This window comes from Eubalaena glacialis, chromosome 2, assembly GCF_028564815.1.
Source record: "Eubalaena glacialis isolate mEubGla1 chromosome 2, mEubGla1.1.hap2.+ XY, whole genome shotgun sequence".
Lineage (NCBI taxonomy): Eukaryota > Metazoa > Chordata > Mammalia > Artiodactyla > Balaenidae > Eubalaena > Eubalaena glacialis.
Genome location: NC_083717.1, coordinates 183000972 through 183008874, shown reverse-complemented (window position 1 = coordinate 183008874; position 7903 = coordinate 183000972). Strand labels below are relative to the sequence as shown.

Sequence of the window (7903 nt, the reverse complement as noted above, 5' to 3'; positions counted from 1 at the left end):
AATAAAACTATAATTGAAACAACTGCAACATGGTAAAATAAAACCACAACAGAAAAAAGAAAAAAAAAAGCGGGGGTGGCGGGGGAACAAGCCAAAAGGAGAGATCACTAACAAAGTATAAAGAATAAAATAAAATTAGAAAAATACAAGATTTATTAGGAAAAATAAAAATGTAAAAGAATCAACAACAATGAATCAACAAGGTAAAACAGAAGCCCAATCTAAAAGAGGAAAAAAGAAAAATAAAAAAGCCTTGGCTATGGGGGCGGAATTTAGGTGGGGGTGGAACTTAGGCAGGGGCGGGGTTTCGGGTGGGGTGGGACCTAGGCGGGTGGGGGGGTGACGTTTGCACGTGGGGCGGGGCCTAGGCGGGTGACGTTCAAGCATGGGGCGGGGTGTCTGCTTAGGACCTGCACAGAAGGGGAGAGGCAGCAGTTGGAAAGGAGGGCGTCTGGAGTGTGGAGTTCCGGAGTTTGGAGGTAAGGCCCTGGGTGAGGGTGTGTGGGCGGGGTTTAGGCCTATTGTGTTGGAGGGTGTCTCAGAGGGGGTCTCTGAGTGTAGAGGTGGGGCCCTGAGTGGGGGGCGTAGGGGTGGGGCTTGGGCTTTGCATGGCAGGAGGGAGGCTCTGAGGGCAGAGGATTAGGCCCAAGAGCCCAACAGGCTCCCCGGTGCCTAAGTGGACAGGGAAAGCACTGGTCCCGTTCCCTTCCGTTCCTTTGTGCCCCTCCCCTACCATCTCCCCCAGGTTCTCCCCCGTCGCCACTGGACCTCTAACCATGGGTGGATCCCACTGGGTGTAGGAACTCCTCCCCTCCCCAAGCCACCCCTCAGGGGTGCAGGTCCCGGAGGTCCGGCCTTTACTTTTGCTCCCTCTCTCCTCCCTCCCACTCCCTCAGGACCCACGTGGCTGGAGGGAGCCTAGGTGGGCAGAGGATCAGGCCCAGGATTTCAGCAGGTTCCTGGGGGCCCAAGTGGGCAGCAGAAACCTGGCCACGCTCCCTTTTGATCCTCTGCCCTCCCAATGGTTCCCCAGTTTCCCCCTTCGGGCGTGGGATCCCTTCCCCTCCCCCAGCCGCCCCTCAGGGCCACCAGACCCGTCCCGCCTCCAGTTCTCCTCCCCCTTCACTCCCCCTCACACCCCACGTCCTACCCGGTCACTGGGGGCTCCTCCTGCCCCCTTAGGTGTCCGTGGTCCCCCACCGGTGCCAGGTAGGTGCCCTAGTTGTGAGGAGACGCGAATCCCGCATCCTCCTAGTATGGCATCTTGACTCTGCCCTCCAAAAAGTAATTTCTTATAAGGCACTTGTGCTCAATGTAGTAACAAAGTGAAAAGGAGGTGTTATTGCAGCAGAGGGGAAGAAACAGTTCAGTGATGTTTGAATTGAATCTTGAAGGATGATAAAGGTTTTGAGAGGTCAAAAACAGAGCAGAATGCAGGCAGAAGAAACAACAGTAACAAAGGTGTAGAAGAAAGAAATTCAAGGAAATGAACATTGAGCAGCCTTGTGTAGTACAGGAGAGCATGGTAGGATGTGTGCAAAATATTTGAGGCTGTGTATGGATTTAAATCTCTTAAGGGAACGCTTGTGCACTGTTGGTGGGAATGTAAATTGTGCAGCCACTGTGGAAAATAGTATGGGGATTCCTCAAAAAACTAAAAATAGAACTACCGTACAATCCAGCAATTCCATTTCAGCTACTTATTTGAAGAAAATGAAAACACTAATTAGAAAAGATATATGTACCCCTATGTTCATTGCACCATTATTTACAATAGCCAAGATATGGAATCAACCTAAGCATCCATCAGTAGATGAATGGATGAAGAACATGTGATACACACACACACTGAAATACTAGTAAGCCATAAAAAAGAATGAAATCTTGTCATTTGTGACAACGTGGATGGATCTAGAGGGTATTATGCTAAATGAAATAACTCAGAGAAAAACAAATACCATATGATTTCGCTTACATGTGGAATCTTAAAAAAAATAAATAAATAAACAAACAAAACAAAACAGAAACAGACTCATAGTTACAGAGAACAAACTAGTGGTTGCCAGAGAGGAGGGGCTGGAGGGCAGTGAACGAAATAGGTGAAGAGGATTAAGAGGTACAGACTTCCAGCTCTAAAATAAATGTCATGGGGATGTAAAGTACAGCACAGGGAATATAGTCAATAATATTGTAACAACTTTGTATGGTGACAGATGGCAACTGGTCTTATTGCACTGATCATTTCATAATGTATAAAAATATAGAATCACTATGTTATACACCTGAAACTAATTTAATGTGGTAAGTTAATTATAACTCAATAAAAATTTTTTGATTAAAAAAAGACATTATTGGGCTTCCCTGGTGGCGCAGTGGTTGAGAATCTGCCTGCTAATGCAGGGGACACGGGTTCGAGCCCTGGTCTGGGAAGATCCCACATGCCGCGGAGCGACTAGGCCCGTGAGCCACAATTACTGAGCCTGCGCGTCTGGAGCCTGTGCTCCGCAACAAGAGAGGCCACGATAGTGAGAGGCCCGCGCACCGCGAGGAAGAGTGGCCCCCACTTGCCGCAACTAGAGAAAGCCCTCGCACAGAAACGAAGACCCAACACAGCCATAAATAAATAAATAAATAAATAAAAAGAAAAAAAAAAAGACATTATTTACTTTCAGTTTGCATGTCTGAAAAAAGATGCCAAATGATCTAAGGTTTTCTAACAATGAAAACAGAAATAGGAGCTGTCCCCTGCTCCTATTATAAATGTAAACAACCTTGTGAGGACCCTTCTATGCCTCTTTTTCTGCGTGTGTATAGTCCCACCAGCCCAGCATAACTGAGCTGAATGGCTTTGAAAGGAGTGATTGTGGGAATAAATGAATGCAGGCTCTATTCTCAATGATCTTGTACTTTTTCCATGTCAATAAAAAAAAATTTATACTCCAGCATCTGTTAGATTGCTGCTATATCTTCCAGCTCTCACTTGAGGTGGAAGGCCTTGACTTCAACATTTTTAGTAGGACCCATACATTTAAACCTCTTAATAAAGTGGCTGCTGTCCTACTCATAGAAAATATTCAAATTTGCCCTCAAACTGAAATCAATTTTAACAAGTACTAATCACTCATTTGTGCATCCAGCACTAGTTTGGTATCTGCAGGGAAAACTGAAGAAGTCAGTCACAGTCATTGCCTTCGAGGAGTTTCTTAGTTCATTTTTATGAATAAATTTTAGTTCATTCCATATTCTAAACAGGGCTGTTCTCATGCATAATTTTTTTTTTTGTTACACACATCATTCCAGGTAAAAGATATAAGCATCACTGGAACACCTTTAAAACCATAGAGGAAGCGGGATCAGGGACCCGCCGCGCGCGACCGCATCTCTCCGCTGGTAACTCTCCGCCCCGCGCTTGGTGACCATGGCTGTGCTGGCGGCCCTTCTGCGCGGTGGCGCCCGCGGGCGCAGCCCCCTGCTTCGGAGGCGGATGCAGGAAATAAGATATGTGGTACGAAGTTATGATCAAAACCCACTTTGAATGAAGTGGTCATAGTAAGTGCTACAAGAACACCCATTGGGTCCTTTCTAGGCAGCCTTTCCTCTCTGCCAGCCACTGAGCTTGGTTCCATTGCAATTCAGGGAGCCATTGAAAAGGCAGGGTTTCCAAAAGAAGCAGTGAAAGAAGCATACATGGCTAATGCCCTACAAGGAGGTGGAGGACAAGCCCCTACAAGGCAAGCAGTACTGGGTGCAGGCTTACTTATTTCTACTCCATGTACCACTGTAACCTAAAGTTTGTGCCTCAGGAATGAAAGCCATCATGATGGCCTCTCAGAATCTTATGTGTGGACATCAGGATGTGATGGTGGCAGGTGGGATGGAGAGCATGTCCAATGTTCCCTACGTAATGAACATAGGAGCAATGCCATATAGTGGGGTAAAGCTTGAAGATTTGATTGTAAAAGATGGGCTAACTGATGTCTACAATAAAATTCATATGGGCAACTGTGCTGAAAATACTGCAAAGAAGCTGAATATTGCATGAGATGAACAGGATACTTATGCTGTTAACTCCTATACCAGAAGTAAAGCAGCATGAGAAGCTGGAAAATTTGGAAGTGAAGTTGTTCCTGTCACAATTACAGTAAAAGGTAAACCAGATGTAGTGGTGAAAGAAGATGAAGAATGTAAACATGTTGACTTTAGCAGAGTTCCAAAGCTGAAGACGGTTTTCCAAAAAGAAAATTGTACAGTAACAGCTCCCAATGCCGGCACACTGAATGATGGAGCAGCTGCTATGCTTCTGATGACTGCAGATGCAACCAAGAGGCTCAACGTTAAACCACTGGCAAGAATAGCAGCATTTGCTGATGCTGCTGTAGAACCTATTGATTTTCCAATTGCACCTGCATATGCTGTACCTAAGGATCTTAAGGATGCAGGATTAAAAAAAGGTAGTACAATGTGGGAAATAAAGGAAGCCTTTAGTGTAGTCGTACTAGCAAACATTAAAATGCTAGAGATTGATCCCCCCAAAGTGAATATCAATGGAGGAGCTATTTCTCTTGGACATCCAGTTGGGATGTGTGGAGCCAGGATTGTCGTCCATGTGGCTCATGCCTTGAAGCAAGGAGAATATGGTCTTGCCAGTATTTGCAGCGGAGGAGCAGGTGCTTCTGCCATGCTGATCCAAAAGCTGTAGACAACTTCTGTTGTCTAAGGCAACAACCCTATGTAGCCAGAAAGGCCTGCTGTAATCAGGGTGACTGATTACCCTGGGTCAGCTTGTATGAAAATAATGTTTCACTTTTTATTATTTTCAACTCTTTTTAAAAAATAAGATAAAAAGATCAAATCCCAAAACCTGTTGAGATTACAAAATAATTTTTTCTTCTACTTTACAGTTTTTATAATCTTGAACACATTTTTGTTATAAAGCTATACTGCTTAAAATACCATTGTGCAATATTAGTGACTTATAAGTAGCTAGAAGCTTCCATTTTAGAGAATAAATCTTAATTTACATTTTTTAAAAAACCATAGATAAGTACTTAGTATTTAGAGACACTTAAATTTTTAGCATAATGGTAAAACTTTAGGGTCATAGCAGTAATGACATTAAGGCCCTTTGTTTTTTTTTGTTTTTTTAAATTTATTTATTATTTATTTATTATTTATTTTTGGCTGTGTTGGGTCTTCGTTTCTGTGCCAGGGCTTCCTCTAGTTGCGGCAAGCGGGGGCCACTCTTCATCGCGATGCGCGGGCCTCTCACTATCGCGGCCTCTCTTGTTGCGGAGCACAGGCTCCAGACGCGCAGGCTCAGTAGTTGTGGCTCACGGGCCTAGTTGCTCAGTGGCATGTGGGATCTTCCCAGACCAGGGCTCGAACCCGTGTCCCCTGCATTAGCAGGCAGATTCTCAACCACTGCGCCACCAAGGAAGCCCAAGGCCCTTTGTTTTGATGATAGCTAACCTTATCCAGTTTGTGGCAACCAGCACTCTCCTTTCTAGACTGGCAAAACATTTTTCCCCCTCTTCAATTCAGGACCTAGTGAATACACTAGTGTATTTAGTAGAAAGCTAGTGATCCTCAGGATCTCAGTATTTATAATGAGGGAAGCCTCCTCTCTGGCCTTGGAGAGGTTGCTAGTTAATTATGCTGACTAGTCTCTTGGGCATGTTGAAGAAAAGGTTTATTTTTCTAATGGAAAAGTTCTTTTCTGGCAGAGGAAAAATTATGACCAGTCTTTCTGCCTTGTAGACTTGCAATTTGACCTCACTTGAACCCTTCTTTCATTCCTTGATTGCTAACACACTGTTGAGTCTGGCTAGCTAATATTTTATTCTGGATTTTCACAACTATAAATGTAAGTGAAATGAACCCATTATTTTCTTTTCTGGTACTACCTGTATCTAGTTTTGGCATAAAAGCAGTTCAGTCATAAAATGAGTTTGGCAGTTTTCCCTCTTTTTTGGAAGTGTTCATTTAAGGTATGGATTATCTGTTCCATTAAGATTTTATAAGCTCACCAATAAAATCTCGATGGTAGGCCTCACTAGGCTTCACTCTTCTTTCTACTTTACACAACTTCCTGGATTGATTTATTTTTAATTTTACTAAGTACTATTTTTTTAATCCCCATTTTCTACTGCAGTGCCTTCTAGGAACCTTTCTTCTCTTGATCCCCTAGATTACTGCTTTCTTCTTCAACTATCAGTTTGGTCATTTATTCCCATTATATTGACTTTCTTGATTTGATATTATTCACTTATTTGACAAATATTTATTGAGTGTCAGGCAGTGTTCTGGACACTCACTAATCTGTATAGACCTTTATAAGGACTGGAATAGTTCTTTTTCCCTCAGTGACGGTAGTGACATTTTGTCCCTTGGTTGAACCCCTGTTTTATATTAGAACAGATATGTTTATTTGTAGTACTTCTGTCTTTAATTTTATTTTTATTCCATACTAAAAATACTTTTCTTTTTCCCTAATACAGTAATATCTATTTCAGGGTTGAAGTGCTCATTTTCTTTCATTTTGGAGTTTAGAAATAGCATATACATCATGAAGCAACAAAACTTTGGGATTCTGATAGTTTTAATTTTGTAAAATAATTTTCCTTTTGTTTTCTTTCCTAACTTGAGAGTGTTGATAACTACTTATTCACACATATCCATTCATTCGTTTAGTGATTCTTAATTTGTTTATTTAGCAGGTTCTGTGTACCAGGCCACATGTTGGCTGTTAGGGCTATAAAGATGCTGGAAGCGTGTTCTCTTCCCTTATAGAACCTGGAATCTACTGTGAGGGAAAAACATATAAGTTTAACCAAAATATTCAGATATGATGCCATCATAAGGAAATTGAATAAGTTAAAAGGAAAGGAGGATTTCAAGTCAATAAAATTAGCCAAGAGTTTAGGTAAGGGAAAGGCCTTGCCCTATCTATACTTACCAGGGACTGCTGTGCATATGAGCTGAGTCTTGAATGTGAAGAAGGAAGGGTATTGACACACGAGAAGAGTAAGTTATTGTCATTGTTTTTGCTTTCTCTCTATGGTATTTTTTTCCAGATTATGGTTAGATTTTGAATAATGTTTGGGCACTGTTAACCTTCCTAGAAATAAAAAGACAAATGGAGTTAGAAGGCCTCCCATTCATAGCAATGCTGACCATCATCATGGCTCTCTAGATCACTTTTTATCAAAATATGTCCTTTCCCCACCCACTTTATACAGAACAAAAGAGTAATACGTGAAATCTGATTTATTTACTTTTACTATTGTCTATAAACAGGTGCTATTAAGATTATAAACCCTTTTATGATGTGTCCTTTGTTAAAGAAAACCAGTAGAAAAAAAAAAAAAGAAACAAAACCAATAGGAACCCTCCTACACTGTTGGTGGGAATGTAAATTGGTGCAGCCACTATGGAGAACAGTATGGAGATTCCTTAAAAAACTAAAAATACAGCTACCTGCAATCCCACTCCTGGGCACATATCTGGAGAAAACCATAATTTGAAAAGGTACACGCAGCCCAGTGTTCATTGCAGAACTACTTACAATAGGCAAGAAGACATGGAAGCAACCTAAATGTCCATCAACAGATGAATGGATAAAAAAGTTGTGGTATGTATATATACCATGGAATATTACTCAGCCAGAAAAGAGAATGAAATAATGCCATTTGCAGCAACATGGATGGACCTAGAGATTATCATATTAAGTGAAGTAAGTGAGACAGAGACAGACAAATATCATATGATATCACCTATTTGTGGAATCTAAAAAAAATTTTACAAATGACAGTTTGGGATCCACCCAAAAAAAATTAGTTTCAGAAGGATACTGTCTGGTTTCCAAAGATTTTTTAATGTGAGAAAATCAGAAGAAAAGAAAAAA

The 7903-nt window shown here is 41.8% G+C and overlaps 1 pseudogene; it reads left to right on the top strand.

Annotated features, from left to right (window-relative positions):
- Positions 1–3418: 3418 nt before the first annotated feature.
- LOC133085649 (acetyl-CoA acetyltransferase, mitochondrial-like) lies at positions 3419–4826 on the top strand (annotated as a pseudogene).
- The last annotated feature ends 3077 nt before the right edge of the window (positions 4827–7903 follow it).